Raw genomic sequence first — 21,883 nt, forward strand, 5'->3', positions numbered from 1 at the left:
ATACAATTAAGTCATTGGGTACTTTGATCGACATTGCTCCCCCAAAAAGAATGAGACATTCCAGAGATATATGCTCCGTATGCGTACCCAGAAACCTGGCGAATCGTTCAACAGTTTTGTCACTGACTTGAGGCTAAAGGCCTAGTCATGCAACCTCAGTAGCCTGAAATCTTCTCTGATCCGCAACCAAATTATCTTTGGTGTATCAAATGATAAGCTACGTGAGAGATTGCTGCGGAAAGATGATTTGGTATTGGAACAAGCAATGAAGATTTGCCAAGCGAGCACAGCAAATTCGCACACTCTGTTCGAAAAATCTTGCTGCCAAGACAGAGGAAGACGCCAGAGCCATTAGTGCTGTGATGTACGTCATGAAGAAGCATATGCCGGTCTCAGTGCGGCCGGCCAGTTTAAGCGGCCGACAGGAGCCACTATCTTATGCCCAAGATGTGGCAATCGACATGGCCCATGGCAATGCCTTTGGATAAGTCTGTTCCAGGTGCGGCCATGTTGGTCATTTTGCGAAACAGTATTTTTCACATCCTACAATGGACCATATCAGATCAGTAAATGTGGTTGATGAGATACCTCCGGACGAACAGTTCCTCATCGATCTTATTGCAAACAAGGACCGGAAGAATCCGACCAGAAAAGATGAAGACAAAATTTCAAAAAAGAACAACGTTAGTAAGAAGTCGCCGTAATCCCATCAAAACCAGATAGAAAATGATGGTGTTCCTAAATAACTTATTATTACGATGCAACTTTGATATGAAAACAAGGGTCAACCGCCTCAGTCGGTCTGCCTTGCACAAGCTAAACATGCAGCTGAAAGTCGCTGATCGGCCGGGACTGCAGGTATATTACGGTACAAAAAAGATGAAAATCATTGGCGAACTTGAGCTCTCCGTGGGTGATCGGACATGTTACTGTTCTATATTGTGGACATGAAAATTGAATCCATCATAGGAGTGGATGCATGTGAATCCCTGAACTTAGTTTTTTTTTAATAAATATTTTATTGAGGTATTTTTGGTATAATGACAACAACAAAATAAACAATATACATGAAACCATAAACATAGGGCAAAAGCCATTTACCTCTCGTACAGTTCCCACCCTTACTGACCCCCTACTCTAATCTAAACTCCCCCCCCCCCCCCCCCTCCGTTTGTTGGTGATTAATTTCCCGCAAAGAAGTCAACGAACGGTTGCCATCTCCGGGTGAACCCTAACAGTGACCCTCTCAAGGCGAACTTGATTTTCTCCATGCAGAGAAAGCTAGCCATGTCCGATAGCCAGGTCTCCGACCTCGGGGGGCTTTGAGTCCCTCCATGCTAATAGTATCCGTCTCCGGGCTACCAGGAAGCAAAGGCCAGAACATCTGCCTCTTTCTCCTCCTGGATTCCCGGGTCTTCTGGCACCCCGAAAATCGCCACCTCTGGACGCAGCGCCACCGTTGCTTTTAACATCGTGGACATGACGTCCACAAACCCCTGCAAAAATCCCCTAAGCTTTGGACATGTCCAAAACATGTGGACATGTTCGCCAGTCCTCCCGCACATTTTGCGCACCTGTCCTCCACCCCAAAGAATCTGCTCATCCGGGCCACTGTCATGTGAGCCCGGTGAACAACCTTAAATTGTATCAGGCCGAGCCTGGCACATGTTACAGATGCGTTGACTCTACTCAACGCGTCTGCCCATAGACCATCCTCTATCTCACCTCCCAGCTCCTCCTCCCACTTGCGCTTCAGCTCCTCGGTCTGCGTCTCCTCCGACCCCATAAGCTCCTTATAAACGTCCAAGACGCTCCCTTCTCCTACCCACCCTCTAGAAACTACCCTGTCCTGAATCCCCCTTAGCGGTAGGAGCGGGAAGGTTGACACCTGTTTACGTAGGAAGTCCCGCATCTGCAGGTACCTGAATTTAGAACATAGAACATAGAACGATACAGCGCAGTACAGGCCCTTCGGCCGACGATGTTGCACCAAAACAAAAGCCATCTAACCTACACTATGCCATTATCATCCATATGCTTATCCAATAAACTTTTAAATGCCCTCAATGTTGGCGAGTTCACTACTGTTGCAGGTAGGGCATTCCACGGCCTCACCACTCTTTGCGTAAAGAACCTACCTCTGACCTCTGTCCTATATCTATTACCCCTCAGTTTAAAGCTATGTCCCCTCATGCCAGCCATTTCCATCCGCGGGAGAAGGCTCTCACTGTCCACCCTATCTATTTACCCCTGATCATTTTGTATGCCTCTATTAGGTCTCCTCTTAAACCTTCTTCTCTCCAACGAAAACAACCTCAAGTCCATCAGCCTTTCCTCATAAGATTTTCCCTCCATACCAGGCAACATCCTTGTAAATCTCCTCTGCACCCGCTCCAAAGCCTCCACGTCCTTCCTATAATGCGATGACCAGAACTGTACGCAATACTCCAAATGCGGCCGTACCAGAGTTTTGTACAGCTGCAACATGACCTCCTGACTCCGGAATTCAATTCCTCTACCAATAAAGGCTAACACTCCATAGGCCTTCTTCACAACCCTATCAACCTGGGTGGCAACTTTCAGGGATCTATGTACATGGACACCTAGATCCCTCTGCTCATCCACACTTCCAAGAACTTTACCATTAGCCAAATATTCCGCATTCCTGTTATTCCTTCCAAAGTGAATCACCTCACACTTCTCTACATTAAACTCCATTTGCCACCTCTCAGCCCAGCTCTGCAGCTTATCTATGTCCCTCTGTAACCTGCTACATCCTTCCACACTATCGACAACACCACCGACTTTAGTATCGTCTGCAAATTTACTCACCCACCCTTCTGCGCCTTCCTCTAGGTCATTGATAAAAATGACAAACCGCAACGGCCCCAGAACAGATCCTTGTGGTACTCCACTTGTAACTGAACTCCATTCTGTACATTTCCCATCAACCACCACCCTCTGTCTTCTTTCAGCTAGCCAATTTCTGATCCACATCTCTAAATCACCCTCAATCCCCAGCCTCCGTATTTTCTGCAATAGCCTACCGTGGGGAACCTTATCAAATGCTTTGCTGAAATCCATATACACCACATCAACTGCTCTACCCTCGTCTACCTGTTCAGTCACCTTCTCAAAGAACTCGATAAGGTTTGTGAGGCATGACCTACCCTTCACAAAGCCATGCTGACTATCCCTGATCATATTATTCCTATCTAGATGATTATAAATCTTGTCTCTTATAATCCCCTCCAAGACTTTACCCACTACAGACGTGAGGCTCACCGGTCTATAGTTGCCGGGGTTGTCTCTGCTCCCCTTTTTGAACAAAGGGACCACATTTGCTATCCTCCAGTCCTCTGGCACTATTCCTATAGCCAATGATGACATAAAAATCAAAGCCAAAGGTCCAGCAATCTCTTCCCTGGCCTCCCAGAGAATCCTAGGATAAATCCCATCAGGCCCCGGGGACTTATCTATTTTCAGCCTCTCCAGAATTGCCAACACCTCTTCCCTACGTACCTCAATGCCATCTATTCTAATAGCCTGGGTCTCAGCATTCTCCTCCACAACATTATCTTTTTCCTGAGTGAATACTGACGAAAAATATTCATTTAGTATCTCGCCTATCTCTTCAGACTCCACACACAACTTCCCATCCCTGTCCTTGACTGGTCCTACTCTTACCCTAGTCATTTGCTTATTCCTGACATACCTATAGAAAGCTTTGGGGTTTTCCTTGATCCTTCCTGCCAAATACTTCTCATGTCCCCTCCTTGCTCGTCTTAGCTCTCTCTTTAGATCCTTCCTCGCTACCTTGTAATTATCCATCGCCCCAACTGAAACTTCACACCTCATCTTCACATAGGCCTCCTTCTTCCTCTTAACAAGAGATTCCACTTCTTTGGTAAACCACGGTTCCCTCGCTCTACGCCTTCCTCCCTGCCTGACCGGTACGTACTTATCAAGAACACGCAGTAGCTGATTCTTGAACAAGCTCCACTTATCCAGTGTGCCCAACACTTGCAGCCTACTTCTCCAACCTATCCCCCCCAAGTCACGTCTAATGGCATCATAATTGCCCTTCCCCCAGCTATAACTCTTGCCCTGCGGTGTATACTTATCCCTTTCCATCATTAACGTAAACGTCACCGAATTGTGGTCACTGTCCCCAAAGTGCTCTCCTACCTCCAAATCCAACACCTGGCCAGGTGCATTACCCAAAACCAAATCCAACGTGGCCTCGCCTCTTGCTGGCCTGTCAACATATTGTGTCAGGAAACCCTCCTGCACACACTGTACAAAAAACGACACATCTAATGTACTCAAACTATATATTTACCAGTCAATATTTGGAAAGTTAAAGTCTCCCATAATAACTACCCTGTTACTTTCGCTCTTATCCAGGATCATCCTCGCCATCCTTTCCTCTACATCCCTAGAACTATTTGGAGGCCTATAGAAAACTCCCAACAGGGTGACCTCTCCTTTCCTGTTTCTAACCTCAGCCCATACTACCTCGGAAGATGAGTCCCCATCTAGCATCCTCTCCGCCACCGTAATACTGCTCTTGACTAGCAGCGCCACACCTCCCCCTCTTTTGCCTCCTTCTCTGAACTTACTAAAACACCTAAACCCCGGAACCTGCAACATCCATTCCTGTCCCTGCTCTATCCATGTCTCCGAAATGGCCACAACATCGAAGTCCCAGGTACCAACCCATGCTGCCAGTTCCCCTACCTTATTTCGTATACTCCTGGCATTGAAGTAGACACACTTCAAACCACCTACCTGAACACTGGCCCCCTCCTGCGACGTCAAATCTGTGCTCCTGACCTCTATACTCTCATTCTCCCGTACCCTAAAACTACAATCCAGGTTCCCATGCCCCTGCTGCATTAGTTTAAACCCCCCCCAAACAGCACTAACAAATCTCCCCCCCCCAGGATATTTGTGCCCCTCAGAATTTGTTTCCCTTTGCCAACCCAAACTTTTCCTCCAGCGCCCTCATACTCGGAAAGCTCCCCTCTATAAACATATCCCCCATCCTCTCAATCCCCGCTCTCCACCATAACTGGAACCCCCCGTCCATACTCCCCGGGGCAAACCAGTGATTATCACAAATTGGGGCCCAGACCGATGCTCCCACATGTCGCCTCCACTGGCCCCAAACTCTCAGAGCCGCCACCACCACTGGACTGGTGGAGTACCGTGCCGGCGGGAACGGCAGAGGCGCAGTTACCAACGCCCCCAAATTGATGCCCTTACATGAAGCCGCCTCCATACACATCCATGCTGACACCTACCCCACCATCCACTTCCTGATCATGGCTATATTAGCTGCCCAGTAATAGTTGCTAAAATTTGGCAGCGCCAGCCCGCCCTCTCCCCCACTCCACTCAAGCATTACCTTCCTTACTTGGGGGGTCTTGCCCGCCCAGACAGAGCCCGTGATCACTCTGTTGACCCTCTTAAAAAAGCACCACAGAATAAAGATGGGGTGACACTGAAATACAAATACGAATCTCGGGAGGACTGTCAACTTCACCATTTGCACCCTCCCAGCCAGAGGCAACAGAAGCGCATCCCATCTCCGAAAATCGTCCTTCATTTGGTCCACCAGCAGGGCCCGATTCAATATATGCAGCCGGTCCCGTTCCTGCGCCACATGGATGCCTAGGTACCTAAAGCTTCCCTTTACTAACCTAAACGGCAGCTCTCCCAGTTGCCTCTCCTGTCCTCTCGCCTGGACCACTCTTTCCCATATTAAGCTTATACCCCGAAAACCTGCCAAATTCCCCTGGAGTCCTCATGATTTCTTCCATCCCCTTATTGGGTCCGAAACGTACAGAAGCAGGTCATCAGCATAGAGCGAAACCCTATGCTCCACCCACTCCGTACCAGTCCACTCCAGCCCCTCGAGGCTCTCAGAGCAATTGCCAACGGCTCTATAGCCAGCGCAAACAACAGTGGGGTGAGAGGGCACCCCTGACTCGTCCCCCGGTGCAGTCGAAAATAGTCCGATGTTGTCCTATTCATCCGTGCACTTGCCACAGGAGCCTGATACAGTAACCTGACCCAGTCAATAAAGCCCCGCCCGAATCCGAACCATCCCAGTATCTCCCACAGATAGTCTCATTCTACCCGATCAATAACCTTTTCTGCATCCATTGCGATCACTGCCTCCACCTCCCTACCTTCCGGGGCATTATGATCACATTTAACAGCCTTACATTGGCCACCAACTGCCTGCCCTTAACAAACCCCGTCTGGTCCTCCCTAATAATGTCCGGAACACAATTCTCGATCCTGGAGGACAAGATTTTGGCCAGCAACTTGGCATCTACATTCAACAGGTAGATCGGCCTGTAGGACCCACACAGCTCCGGGTTCTTGTCCTGCTTAAGAATCAGCGAAATCGTTGCCTGTGATATCGTCGGGGGCAACACCCCTCTTTCCCTTGTCTCATTGTACATCCTCAACAACACCGGCCCCAATGTCCCCGAGAACTTTTTATAAAACTAAAATGGGTACCCGTCCGGACCCGGGGCCTTACCCGCCTGCATGGCCTTCAAGCCCTCCACTATCTCCTCCAGCCCTATTGCGGCCCCCAGCCCTCCTACCCGCTCCCCGTCCACCTTTGGGAAATTTAGCCCCACCAAGAAGTGCCTCATCCCCTCCGGCCCCGTAGGGGGTTCCAAACTGTACAGCCTGCTGTAGAAATCCCTAAACGCCTTATTCACCCCTACTGAATCACCAACCAGGTTCCCATCTCCATCCTTTACTTTCCCTAGCTGCCTCCCTCTTCCTAAGCTGCTGTGCAAGCATTCTGCTGGCCTTCTCTCCATGTTCATAGATCGCCCCCCTCGCCTTTCCCAGCTGGTCCACCACCCTCCCTGTGGTCAGCAAGCTAAACTCTGCCTGTAACCTCCGCCATTCCCTTAAAAGCCCTGCTGCTGGGGTCTCCGCATACCTCCTATCAATCTGTAGTAACTCCTTTACCAGTCAGTCCGTCTCCGCCCTGTCCACCTTCTCCCTATGGGCCCGGATCGTGATCAGCTCCCCCCTGACCACCGCCTTCAGTGCTTCCCACACCACCGCTGCTGAAATTGCCCTCGTGTCATTGACCTGCAGGTAGCTCTGAATACATTTCCTCAGCCGCTCGTACACCCCTTCATCCGGCAAAAGTCCCACATCTAACCTCCAGTGCGGGCGCTGGTTACTGTCTTTACTAACCTGCAGGCCAACCCAGTGCGGAGCATGGTCTGAGATTGAAATCGCCGAGTACCCCATGTTCACCACCCCAGCCAGCAATGCCCTGCTCAAAATATAGAAATGAATCCGGGAATACGCTTTATGCATGTGTGAGTAGAAGGAGAACTCCTTCACCCTCGGCTGCCCAAATCACCATGGATCCAGCCCCCCATCAGCTCCATGAACCCTCTTAGTCCCTTTGCCATTGCTGGCACCCTGCCCGTTTTCGAGCTTGACCGGTCCAAGCCAGGGTCCATAACTGTGTTGAAGTCCCCTCCCATGACCAACCTGTGCGAGTCCAGGTCCGATATCTTCCCCAGCATCCTCTTTATAAACTCCACATCATCCCAATTGGCACATACACATTTACTAATACTATCTGCACCCCCTCTAGCTTCCCACTGACCATAATTTACCGACCTCCCACGTCCGAGACAATTCTACCCGTCTCAAATACCACCCGCTTATTTATCAGGATCGCGACCCCTCTAGTCTTTGAATCTAGTCCCGAGTGAAAGACATGACTGACCCAGCCTTTCCTCAGTCTAACCTGGTCCGTAACTCTAAGGTGCGTGTCCTGCAACATTACCACGCCCGCCTTCAATCCCCTGAGATGCGCGAACACACGTGCCCTTTTGACCGTCCCATTTAACCCTCGAACATTCCAGGTGATCAGCCTAGTTGGGGGACTCGTTGCCCCCCCTCCACCGATCAGTCATCCCCTTTTTAGGCCCGCCTCCAGCCCGTGCTCCGCACCTCCACCGGTCCATCCCCAGGCAGCCCCTGCCCCCAACCTGCTCTCTGTCCCTCAGCCCAAGTCTCTCCCTCGTCAGCAGAACATTCACCCCCCCCTCCCCTTCCCTCGTAACAACACCCTGTAACCCAACCCCTTTATTAAACCAAACATATGCACACCCCCCCACTGCGCTTCCGAGAGCTAGCTCGCCCAGCTAGCTTGGTGGCCCCCATCCCTGGCACCAGATAGTCTCCCACCTATTGTTCCCTCCCCCCCGCTCATACAAACAAACTCCAACATCAAACAATCCTCACACAATTGCCCAACAGAAAAACACCAAGATCAAAACAAGCACACCTCCATCCCCCAACAGTGCAAATGGAAACCTTAACTCACTCAGCTCTACCGCTGGTTCCAAATCAATGCAAACGGCATCACAAACATCTCCCATGAAATGCAAAACGGGAAACATTTTACAAACACAGAGAGACAAAAAGAAAAAACAAAAACATGAACGTTTTAGCCAAGTTCAAAAGTTCTCAATCAATCACCAACCCTTTCTTTTTCGCAAAGTCCAACGCGTCCTCAGGCAACTCGAAGTATAAGTGCTGATCCTCATGCGTGACCCAGAGACGGGCTGGGTATAACAGTCCAAACTTCACCTTTTTCTTAAAATGGATCGACCTGATCTGGTTGAAGCCTGCTCTCCTCCTGGCCACCTCTACACTCAGGTCCTGGTAAACCCGCAGGATCCTATTGTCCCATTTACAGCTCCGTGTCTGCTTGGCCCACTGTAGAATGCGCTCCTTATCCGAGAAGCTGTGGAATCTCACCACAATTGCCATCAGGGGGGGTCTCCCAATCGCGGCTTCCTCGCGAGTGCTCTGTGAGCCCTATCCACCTCCAAAGGCCGGGAGAATGCCCTATCCCCCAGCAGCTTCACAAACATGTCTGCGATGTATGCCCTAGCGTCCATTCCTTAGGACCTCTCTGGGAGCCCGACGATTCTTAGGTCCTCCACCTTCTCCAGGAGCTTCTGCTGGTCCCTCAGCATCCCCACCTCCAGCTCCACCGCAGTCTGATATTCCTCCTGCTCAGCCAGCGCCTTCTCCACCTTCTGGATCGCCCGATCCTGGGAGTCCAATCTATGCTCAAACCGCTCTATTGATCTTTTATCGGGTCCAAGCAGTCCCGTTTCTGCGTAGCAAAGCCCTCCTGAATGACTTGCATCAGCTGCTCCATAGACTGCTGGGTCGACAAGCCAGAGGTCCGAACCTCCGCAATGCTGTCTTCTGTTGCATCTACAGCCCAAGCCTTCTCTATCTTTTTGTTTCTGCCCTTACGAACACTTCTAGTCCTTCTCTCCATGCACCAAAGTGGGAATTCAGTAAACAATTGCCACTAACATCTGTTTTACAATTCAAGTCCGGTAGAAAAACGGGGGCAAGGTCCAAAAGTCCGACCAGAGCGGGAGCCACCAAATGTACGACTTACTCCTTCATAGCCGCCACCGGAAGTCCATCCCTGAACTTAATTGAGCAACTGTATGTCCCAGAAGACGGATGGCCAGCTGTATACTACAGATCCCTACAAGATATCATAGCGCAATCATTTGATGAGGATTCAGAAGAAATCCAGGCAGAAGACAACAAATCAGACAAAGACGGAAGAGCCAAAGAGCATTCCACAATTCTGGTTAACAATCTTCAAGAAAGTCTATTTGCTCAGCGGCATGATACAGGAGTATGCCGAGCCCGTATTAAAGCATCTAGAAGATGTGAATGTTAAATTTTCAGAGCATGAGAAGCCGAGGTGCTTCACTTTGGAGTTTAAGTTCGAGCTCAATGCCACCCGTCTTCTGGGACATACAGTTACTCAACTAAGTTCAGGGATTCACATGCATCCACTCCTATGATGGATTCAATTTTCATAAACGAGGTGATTCCGAAAGTATATCAGATTGAATCTTCATTCTTTGATGAACTAGAAATTGTGGCGTGCACAGGGTGTAAGATCGACAGGAAGAAGGGCAAAGATGTCACGTTGAAAACAATTAAAACTAAGCCGAAGCACAAAGGTCGAAGCACTCGCAGAACAGTTACGAAAACTGTACCAAATGAATCATTCTTTAATTTCTTCAGTCCACCTGAAGTTACACTGCATGGAATATTAAATAAGAGCATTTCAGCGAAACGAGAGACTGACTTTGAAGTTGGCTGACTCCTGCATGAACACAATTCCGTGTGCAATGTTGTATTTTACAGGAGAAATCATTGCAGACGATGCTGAATCCGATGGTGAATATTGTGAAGACATACATGCTGACCTCAAAGATGAGCGGAAAGTGAAGGCGTCAAACGTGAGCCAGATGAAGATGAGTATGAAATATTGGCACATTTATTCTGCAGGAACAATCATAGAATCATAGAATTTACAGTGCAGAAGGAGGCCTTTCGGCCCATTGAGTCTGCGCCGGCCCTTGGAAAGAGCACCCCACTTAAGCCTACGCCTCCACCCTATCCCCATAACCCAGTAACTCCATCTAATCTTTTTTGGACACTAACGGCAATTTATCGTTGCAAATCCACCTAACCTGCACATCTTTGGACTGTGGGAGGAAACCGGAGCACCCGGAGGAAACCCACGCAGACACAGGGAGAAAGTGCAAACTCAGCACAGACAGTGAACCAAGCCAGGAATCGAACCTGGGACCCTTGAGCTGTGAAGCAACTGTGCTAACCACTGTGCTACTGTGCTGTCCACTGCCCAATGCTGGACTTGATGAAGAGACCCAAGAAGTGCTTCCCCGGCGGTTTGACGGGAGTGACGAGGCCGTCACGGGGCCGCCCAGACTGCGCTGGACATTGAGAAGGGCAGGAGCTTTGAGATAACAGACTTCAAAATAAAAACTGAGCTCGCAGTAGCTGATACCTTGGAGGACCAGCTACTGAATAAGCTGGCAACAGATGACATCATACCAGTCTTAGAAAAGATTGCTCCAGAGGTACTTGGTGAGTCGTCTCAGGCCTCTGAAATGGATCCGGTGGGGTCGACTCCCTGCTGCTCGAAGATGAGCAGGATGAACTGATGACTATCTTGCTGTGTAGCTCGACGGATCACATATATCTACTCGGGCAAGACCAGGATGACCCAATGCTTGGATCGTCATGACTAGAGTTTAACTAGGGTCTGAATCATCATTTCCAGTGATGAGGAGCCATTGAACTTTGCTCCAGCAGGCCAAGACGGGGCAGCACCTGTTGTCGTAGATCTAACCTCCACCTAGGCATCAGATAGAGAGGAGCTCCCACATCTAGTTGAGGGCGCAGCATTGGGCGTGATCACACAAATTCGTGATGACGCGTCGGCGCCTCAGCTTCCACCTGAGCATTCGCATAATTCCATGCACAGGGTGCAGACCAGCACCGAACGAGGGGTTGCCAAGCCCAAACATAAAAACAAAAGAATTTGCAAGCTAATTCTTAAAACAAGAAGGAAGAAGAGAAGAATGGGAGAGCTAGCTCATCCCACTGGCAAAAACAAAAGAGAAGAAAGCAATATGACCAACAAGCCAGAGACAGAAAAGACAAAAAACACACAATGAAGCAGTAAACATCATGGTAATGATGCACGTGTGGCAATCTCGGATGCATGCCTTTCGAAGTCCCAAGAGGATACGAAGCAACAGACCGGTACGTAAACCAATCTTCGAAACGGCTGCCCAAGTGATCACAGGGGTGATCCTGTGAGGGAGGCACAGTGACCTGTGCAAAAGAGATGGACACTGACCAGGCATATCATGTTTATGGCCACCCTAGTTAAACTTGTTATAATGCTTATGCTTATTACTACTACTACTAATAATAATCTTTATTATCACAAGTAGGCTTACATTAGCATTGCAATGAAGTTACTGTGAAAAACCCCTAGTCGCCACATTCCGTTACACAGCGGGAGAATTCAGAACGTCCAAATTACCTAACAGCACGTCTTTCGGGACTTGTGGGAGGAAACCGGAGCACCCGGAGGAAACCCACGCATACACGGGGAGAACGTGCAGCCTTCACACAGACAGTGACCCAAGCCGGGAATCGAACCTAGGACCCTGGAGCTGTGAAGCTACAGTGCTACCCACTGTGCTACCGTGCTGTACAGAGCAATGCTAGTAATCATGTTTTTAAACAAACTTCAATATCTCCTAAGGAAGGGGGATGTGGTGATATGCCTACAGATAATATTTCATGTATGCAGCAGTGTGACCTCCAGGTGGCCACGAATACAGCAATGTGACTTCCCACCAGCTGGTGGTGTCGTATATAAGTCAGGGCAGATCCAGTGATCCTCAGAATCATAGAATCGTAGAATTTACAGTGCAGTAGGAGGCCATTCGACCCATCGAGTCTGTACCGGCCCTTGGAAAGAACATCATACTTAAGCCCCACGCCTCCACCCTATCCCCGTAACCCAGTAACCCCACCTAACCTTTTTGGATACTATGGGCAATTTATCATGGCCAATGCACCTAACCTTGACATCTTTGGACTGTGGGAGGAAACCGGAGCACCTGGAGGAAACTCACGCACACAAATGTGCAGACTCCGCGCAGTGACCCAAGCCGGGAATTGAACCTGGGTCCCTAGAGATGTGAAGCAACTGTGCTAACCACTATGCTACCGTGCTGCCCTGAAGGTTGTAAGACGTACATGAGGGCAGTTGTGCGTAGGGGTTCTTCCAGGGGAGTCTAAAGAAACTCCATGGTAGTTTACTCTGTATCTGATTGTTCCTTACCACGTGTGTATTAATAAAATCCTGGTTTGGACAAGTCACCATAGTTCTGTAGATTCCCTGCAAGACAACGAACACAACGTGCATCTCACTCACTCACTCACTCACTGATACACACTCACCGCACTCACTCTTTCATACACACGCCTTTCACTCACACTCCCCCCTCTCACTCATTCATGCACCCACCTCTCACTCACTCATGCACCCACCTCTCACTCACTCATGCACCCACCTCTCACTCATTCATGCATCCACCTCTCACTCATTCATGCACCCACCTCTCACTCACTCATGCACCCAGGTCTCACTCACTCATGCACCCACCTCGCTCTCTCACTCGATCACCCACATCTCTCTCACACACACATGCACCTCTCTCACTCATACACACCCACCTTTCTGACTCACACACACCCACTTGTCTCACTCACTCACTCACAAACGCACCTCATTCACTCACTCACTCACTCACTCACACATCCACTTCTCCCTCACACCCACATTTCTCCCATGCCCACTGTGGTAGTCGGTATTAGGGGTATTAAGGTACCTAGGTTGGAGGTACCTGATGCTGTAAGATTGATGCATGATCAATTATACTTAAGACGAAGTGATTTCATAACTGAAGGCTTTGATCGACTAGAACCTGTTCCCCAGCAGCTTCGGTACAGAAAGTGAAGGCTGCTGGGACGGCATACTCCGCCTGTCAGGGCGGAGCTACGTATCAACAGCCAATGGTAAACTCCTAGGTTTAACCAATGGTCATCAGCCTCTTAGGTACAGCAATACCTGATAATACCACATCCACCCCCTGTTAAAAAAAGAGTCCGGCGGGGGTGGTGGCCAGTGGTAACAGTCACCTTTAACATGGTATGATCAGATATGGAGGTACCGTGATACCTCTTTACAGGGCTGTCGAGAATATTTACAAAGTGTTCGTTCACGGTTAAAGTCACAGCGAAGCAATCAGTCGATTGGGTTGCCTGGTCGTCCTTCTGGATCATCTGGGCTTTGGTGGTGATTCTGGTGGGGGTCCAGGTGGGTGCGACTCGGGAGCGTGGTTTTGACCTCCCTGGCAGCTTTGTCACCCCTAGGCGGTGCTGTTGGGGCAAACGGTTGATACGAGGGGGGGGGGGGGCGCCTGTGGGTGGGCGGGCCTAGGCAGGAGCGGCAGGAGTACTGACCCTCCAGTGAGGTGCTGTGGGGGGGGGGGGGTAATGGTTCGGGTGCGCGTGGGGTTCCGGCGGGCGCCAGGTCCCGAAGGGAGACCGTATCTTGCCGGCCGCCAGGGAATGCCACGTAGGCGTACTGGGGGTTAGCGTGCAGCAGGTGGACCCTCTCGACCAACGGGTCCGACTTGTGCGCCTGCATGTGCTTCCGAAGCAGGATGGGTCCGGGTGTCGCTAGCCAGGTTGGGAGCGAGGTCCCGGAGGAGGACTTCTTGGGGAAAACAAGGAGACATTCATGAGGAGTCTGATTGCTAGTTGTACAGAGCAGCGACCGGATGGCGTGGAGAGCCACCGGGAGGACTTCTTGCCAGCGGGTGACTGGGAGATTCCTGGACCGTAGAGCCAGTAGAACAGTCTTCCAGACCGTTCCGTTCTCCCTCTCCACCTGTCCGTTTCCCCGGGGGTTGTAACTGGTCGTCCTGCTTGAGGCAATGCCCCTGCTGAGCAGGAATTGACGCAGTTCGTCGTTCATAAAGGAGGACCCCCTATCACTGTGTATGTACGCGGGGAAACCGAACAGTGTAAAGATATCCTGGAGGGCCTTGATGACGGTGGTTGCAGCCATGTCTGGGCAGGGGATGGCGAATGGGAACCGGGAGTACTCGTCAATCATGTTCAGGAAATACGTGTTGCAGTCGGTGGAGGGGAGGGGGCCTTTGAAATCCATGCTGAGGCTTTCAAAGGGACGGGAAGTGCGGTTTCGGTTTGCACTCCGCGCAGATTTGGCAGTCCATGGTGACTGTCCTGACCTCCTCGATGGAGTAGGGCAGGTTGCGGGTCTTGATGAAGTGGAAGAAACGAGTGACCCCCGGGTGGCAGAGGTCCTCGTGGAGGGCTCGGAGGCGGTCCACTTGTGCAGTGGCACAAGTGCCGCGAAACAGGGCATCAGGAGGCTCGTTTAGCTTCCCTGGACGGTGCAAGATCTCGTAGTTGAAGGTGGAGAGTTCTATCCTCCACCGCAAGATCTTGTCGTTTTTAATCTTGCCCCGCTGTGCATTATCGAACATGAAAGCAACCGACCGTTGGTCCGTGAGGAGAGTGAATCTCCTGCCGGCCAGGTAATGCCTCCAATGTCTCACAGCTTCAACTATGGCTTGTGCCTCTTTTTCGACCGAGGAATGGCGAATTTCGGAAGCATGGAGGGTACGGGAGACGAAGGCCACAGGCCTGCCCGCTTGGTTGAGGGTGGCCGCCAGAGCTACGTCGGACGCATCGCTCTCGACCTGGAAGGGGAGGGACTCATCGATGGCGCGCATCCTGACCTTTGCAATGTCTGCTTTGATGCGGCTGAAGGCCTGGCGGGCTTCCGTCGACAGGGGGAAGGTTGTGGACTGGATTAGGGGTCGGGCTTTGTCTGCGTAGTTAGGGACCCACTGCGTGTAACTGAAAAACCCTAGGCAGCGCTTCAGGGCTTTGGGGCAGTGAGGGAGGGGGAACTCCATGAGGAGGCGCATGCGTTCAGGGTCGGGGCCTATAACTTCATTTTGCACTACGTAGCCTAGAATGGCTAGACGGTCGGTGCTAAATACGCATTTATCCTTATTGTACGTTAAGTTAAGGATTTTCGCGGTCTGGAGAAATTTGGGGAGGTTGGTGTCGTGGTCCTGCTGGTCATGGCCGCAGATGGTGACGTTATCTAGATACGGGAACGTTGCGCGTAAGCTGTACTGGTCAACCATTCGGTCCATCTCTCGCTGGAAGACCGAGACTCCATTAGTGACACCAAAGGGAACTCTTAAAAATTGATAGAGCCGCCCATCTGCTTTGAAGGCAGTGTACTTGCGGTCACTATTACGGAGGAGTGGCTGGTGGTAGGCGGACTTGAGATCCACCGTGGAGCGTCCAGCTGCGTAAACCTGTTGATGGTCTGACTGTAGTCAATGGCCATCCTATGTTTCTCCCTGGTCTTTACCACCACTACTTGAGCTCACCAGGGACTGTTGCTCGCTTCGATGACCCCTTCCCTCAGCAGCCTTTGGACCTCTGACCTGATGAAGGTCCAGTCCTGGGCACTGTACCGTCTGCTCCTGGTGGCGACGGGTTTGCAATCCGGGGTGAGGTTCACAAACAGGGAAGGCGTGTCGACATTAAGGGTCGCGAGGCCGCAGACAGTAAGGGGGGTATAGGGCAGCCGAATCTAAAGGTCAGGCTTTGCAAGTTACATTGCAAGTCCAACCCCAGGAGTGTAGCCGCGCAGAGGTGCGGCAGGACATAAAGGCAGAAATTGTTGAATCTCCTGCCTTGGACAGTGAGGTTCGCTAGGCAGAACCCCTTTATCTCCACCGAGTGTGACCCGGGGGCCAGGGAGATCCTTTGGTTTACAGGGTGGGTAACAAGTGAGCAGCGCCTTACCGTGTCGGGGTGAATAAAGCTTTCCGTGCTCCCAGAGTCAATCAGGCAAGACGTCTCGTGCCCGTTGATGAAGACCGTCGTTGTTGCTGTTGCGAGTGTCCGAGGTCGACTTTGGTCCAGTGTCACCGAGGCCAGATGAAGCAGATGCGAGTTCTGATTGGGCAGCATGTAGTCGGCTGTGCTGGGGGCCTGGGGCCCCATCCAAGATGGCGTCTCCCATGTGTCGCACATGATGGCCGGGGATGGACAAGATGTCGGCGGGAATAGACAAAATGGCGGCACCCACCCGTCCAACGTGGTGTCCGGGGGGCAAGATGGCCGTGCCCGTGGGTCGCACGTGGCCCTGGGATAGGGGGGTGGCGGTGAGCGCTGGCCAGTCGGGACCTGAAGGGGGGGTTGCCGCAGGTCGCTGGAGACCGCAGCCATGGCGCGGGCCTGGCAGACCCCCACAAAGTAGCTCTTCTTGCCGCACCCTTTGCAATTGGCGGTGCGGGCCGGGCAGCGCGGGCGGGGATGATTTGTCTGCCCGCAGAAGAAACAGCGGGGCTGCGGGGTCGGGGGAAGATCTGTGTGGCTGCCACTGCGGGGTGCCACGCAGCCCAGGGGGCCGCCGCGCGGTTGTTGCGCATCGGACTGCACGTTTTGGGAGGCTACGTTCATGGACCCTGCCAGGGCCCGTGCCTCTCTAAGTCCCAGGGTGTCCTTTTCTAGGAGTCTTTGGCGGATCTCTGAGGAGCTCATACCTGCCACGAAGGCATCCCTGATTAAAAGTTCCGTGTGCTCGCTCCCCGAAACTTGCGGGCAGCCACAGTTTCGGCCCAGCACCAGTAGCGCCCGGTAGAAATCCTCCAACGATTCCCCGGGGTTTTGCTGTCTAGTTGCAAGCAGGTGACGTGCGTAGACCTGATTCACAGGCCAGATATAATGTCCTTTTAACAGTTCGATCGCGGCATTATAGTCCTCCGCCTCCACGATAAGGTTGTAGATCGCAGGGCTGACCCTTGAGCACAGGAGATGCATTTTCTGTCCTTCTGTGGGGGTGCCTCTTGCCGTCTCAAGGTAGCCTTGCAAGCACGCCAGCCAGTGTTTAAATATTGCAGCCGAGTTCTCCGCGTGGAGGCTGAGTTGTAGGCACTCCGGTTTGATTCGGAGATCCATCCTTCCAGCTTAAGTCTAGTCGATTAAATTCATGCACGATCAATTACACTTCAGACGAAGTGATTTCATAACTGAAGGCTTTAATCGACTAGAACTTGTTCCCCAGCAGCTTCGGTACAGAATGTGAAGGCTGCTGGGACGGCACCGGTTCCTATACTCCACCTGTCAGGGTGGAGCTACGTATCAACAGCCAATGGTAAACTCCTAGGTTTAACCAATGGTCATCAGCCTCTTAGGTACAGCAATACCTGATAATACCACAAAGATCATTGGTGTTGGAGGTACCTGATACTGTAAGATCACTGGTGAAGCCTGCCTGTTGGTTCCGCCCAGTAAGGCGGAGTATAAGAGTCTGTGTTTCTCTAGCTGCTGCATTCTGTACCTGCGCTGCTGGGGGAAACATCTAGTTCAATAAAGCCTTCAATTGATCTACAATCTCGCTTCGGGAGTTATTGATCGTGCATCACCCACCTCTGTTTCACTCTCACTCACTCAGGCCCATCTCAAACCCACTCACAGGCCCATCTCTCACTCACAGGCTCCTCTCTCACTTACTCCTCTCACTCACAGGCTCCTCTCTCACTTACTCACATGCACACCTCTCACTCACAGGCCCACCTCTCACTCACAGGCCCACCTCTCACTCACAGCCCCACCTCTCACTTACAGGCCCACCTCTCACTCACAGGCCCACCTCTCACTCACAGGCCCACCTCTCACATTCAGACTTGCCTCTGTCCTCACTCACACGCTCACCTCTCTCCTCACTCACGCGCCGATCGCTCTCCTCACTCACATGCCCACCTCTCTCACTCACTCATCCACACCTCTCTCACTCACTCACCCACACCTCTCACTCACTCATACGCCTACATCTGACTCACATACCCACAACTGACTCACTCACACACCCACCTCTCACTCACACACGCACACACCTGTCACTTACTCACATATACCCTCTCTCACTTACTTACCCACTGTGGTAGTATGCATTAGGGGTCATGTGGGACTGTGAAGCCGTGATGTCATTGGCTGACAGATCCCGGGTCCTGGTTGGCTGTTGACCTCTAGCTCCGCCCTGAAGGCGGAGTATAAGAACCAGGAGTTCTCCCCCGCAGGCCAGTCTGTTACTGAACTGCGGGGAACAAGTCACGCTTAATAAAGCCTCATCGACTTCATCTCTATTCGTCTCTCGTGAGTCTTTGTGCGCTACACCCACCCACCTCACTCACTCACAAACCCACCTCTCTCACTCGCATGCTCACCTCACTCACTCACATGCCCACCTCTCTCACTCACTCACAGACTCACCTCTCACTCACTCACAAGCCCACATCTCACTCACTCACAGCCCATCTCTCACTCACCTCAGGCCCATCTCTCAGTCACAGGCCCACCTCTCAGTCACTCACAGGCCCATCTCTCACCCACTCACAGGCCCATCTCTCACCCACTCACAGGCCCACCTCTCACCCACTCACAGGCCCATCTCTCACTCACAGGCCCATCTCTCATGCACTCACAGGCCCATCTCTCACTCACTCACTCACAGGCCCATCTCTCACTCACTCACAGACCCCTCTCATTCACTCACTCACAGGCCTACCTCTCACTCACAGGCCCACCTCTCACTCACGGCTCATCTTATTCGCTCACTCACTCACTTGCTCATTCACTCACTCACACACACGGTCATCTCTCTCTCACTCACTCACTTACATGCCCACCTCTCCCTCACTTCCACGCCCACCTCTCATTCACTCACACCCCCACCTCTCAATCACTCGCACCCCCACCTCTCACTCACTTACTCACACGCCCACCTCTCACACACCCGCACATCTCTCACTCACTCACACCCACCTCTCACTCAGGCCATAATTTATTACCCATCCCTAATTGTACTTGAGATCGTTGTGGTTAGTTGCCTTCTTGAACTGCTCGAGTCCATGTGGTGTAGGTATATCCGCAGTACTGTTAGAGAAGGAGTTCCAGGATTTCATTCATTGACAGTGAAGCAATGACGATATATTTCCAAGTTTCCATGGCTGTGACTTGGAGTGGAACTTCCAGATGGTGGTATTCACAGAAAGGTGCTACCCAATGAACCTTGGTGAGTTCCTGCAATGCACCTTGTTGATGGTACACACTGCTGCCACTATTAGTCGGTGGTTAGAGGGAATAAATGTTGATGCAAAAGGTTTCAATCATGCTTTGTCCTGGATGGTGTTGAGCTTCTTGAGTGTTGGAGCAGCATTCATCTGGAAAGTGGAGAGTATTCCATGATACTCTTCACTGTACACTGTAGTTGGTGGACAGGCTTTGGGGTGTCAGGATGTGAGTTGCTTGCTGCAGGATTTCTTGCCTCTGACTTTGAATCGTATTGTTTATTGTGTACAGGACATACCTAAGCAATTTTCCACATTGCTGGGTAGATGCCAATGTTGTAGCTGTACTGGAACAGGTTGGCTAGAGGTGCGTTAAGTTCTAGAGCACACGTTTTGAGGACATTTGTCGGAATATTGTCAAGGTCCAAAGCCTTTGCAGTTTCTGGTGCTTTCAACTGTTCCTTGATATTCCTTGAGTGAATCAAATTAGTTGAAGACTGACCTCTGTGATTCTAGGGACCTTCTGAGGAGACCGAGATGGATCATCCACTTGGCACTTTTGGCTGAAGATTGTTGCAACTTTTTCAACCTTAATCTTTTGCATAGACATGCAGGGCTCCTCGACCATTGAGGATGGGGATATTTGTGGAGCCTCCTCCTCCAGTGAGTTATTTACTGGTTCACCACCATTCACAACTGCATGTAGCAGGACTGCAAAGCTTAGACTTGATTTTGTGGTTGTGAAATCGCTTAGCTCTGCTTTCTGCTTATGTTGTTTAGCACACATGTAGTCCTATGTCGTACCTTCAACAGGTTGACACCTCATTTTTAGGCAAGCCTGGTGCTGTTTCTGGCATGCCCTCCTGCACTGTTCATTGAACCAAGGTTGATCCCCTGACTTGGTGTAATAGTAGAGTGGGGGATATACTGGGTAAGATTACAATTTGGGGTTGAGTAGAGTTATGCTGTAGCTGATTGCCCACAGCACCTCATGGATGCCAGTCTTGAGTTGCTAGATCTGTTCGATCTATCCCATTTAGCATGGAGGAAGGTATCTTTAATGTGAAGAAGGGACTTTGTCTCCACACGGACTGTGCAGTTGTCATTCTTATCGATACTGTCATGAACAGATACATCTGTGCCAGGCAGGTTGGTGAGATAGAGGTCAAGTATGCTTTTCCCTCCTGTTGGTTCCCCAACCTGCAGGAGGCCCAATCTAGAAGTCATGTCCTTTCGGACCTGGCCAGCTCATTCTGTGGTGGTATTCCCGAGCCGTTCTTGGTGATGAGTGTCGAACGTCCCCACCCAGAGTACATTCTGTGCCTTTACCACCTTCAGTGCTTCTTCCAAGTGATGTTCAACATGCAGGAATACTGATTCATCAGCTGAGGATGGGACTGGATGTAGTTATTGTAAGGAGTCCTTGCCAATGTTTGACCTGGTGCCATGCGGGTTCATTGGCTCCAGAGTCAATGTTGAGGATATCCAGAGCAACTCCTTCCTGACTTTATACCACTGTACCACCATACCTGCTGGGTCGTCCTACCAGTTGTTGCTAACTTTTGCCTTAGTTTAATTGCTCTGTTTTATCACCTTTGCTCTTGAGTCGCCAGGTATCTTTATGGTACCGCCACGTGGTTCAAGTCCGAGTAATGATCAATAATCCAATACACCGCTTAGTAAGATTTAAATCAAAGCACATTTATTATACACCGTAATCACTACTCATGTATAAATTCTACATCTAAGCTTCTTCTACGACTAACAGGCCAATACATAACTTGGAACTGGCCCACCAGGTCAGGGAAACGAATGGCCTTTCGTTCGGGTTCTGAGCCTGCGGGATTCGAAGTTGGTACAGATTGGTAGCTAGGAGCGCCTATCTCGTAGCGAGCGTTGAAGTAAGACTTACTGGATATCAGCGGTGGCTGGACCAGTCACTGTCAAGGGTTGGTTCGCGTTGCTGAGTGACCAGGTCAAGAAGAGAAGAGAAGGACGATTTGAACTTGGGCTCGATTCTTATAGTCCCCAGGGGCTTCCCGCCTTTCGGGGCGGACCCTGTACCTGGTTCCAAGTGATTGGACTTTGTCCCAATCACTTGGTTCAATTTTCTCCAATGCTGGAGTGGTTCCCTGATCGATGTGCGGTCCTGAGGTGGTCGTTCACCTCCCATTGTGTAGGCTTCTGCTGGCGCCAAAGAGTCTGGTTTGGCTTTATGTGTCTAAATGTTGCTCATTGTTCCTGGGGATTGCTCA

General features: G+C 50.9%; 1 protein-coding gene across 1 annotated transcript in view; it reads left to right on the top strand.

Moving 5' to 3' along the window:
- Positions 1 to 21,883, top strand: part of LOC140430945 (AP-2 complex subunit alpha-2-like) — a 705,690-nt gene that overhangs the window by 252,609 nt on the left and 431,198 nt on the right. The window lies entirely within an intron of this gene.

This window comes from Scyliorhinus torazame, chromosome 10 (assembly GCF_047496885.1).
Source record: "Scyliorhinus torazame isolate Kashiwa2021f chromosome 10, sScyTor2.1, whole genome shotgun sequence".
NCBI classification, from domain to species: domain Eukaryota; kingdom Metazoa; phylum Chordata; class Chondrichthyes; order Carcharhiniformes; family Scyliorhinidae; genus Scyliorhinus; species Scyliorhinus torazame.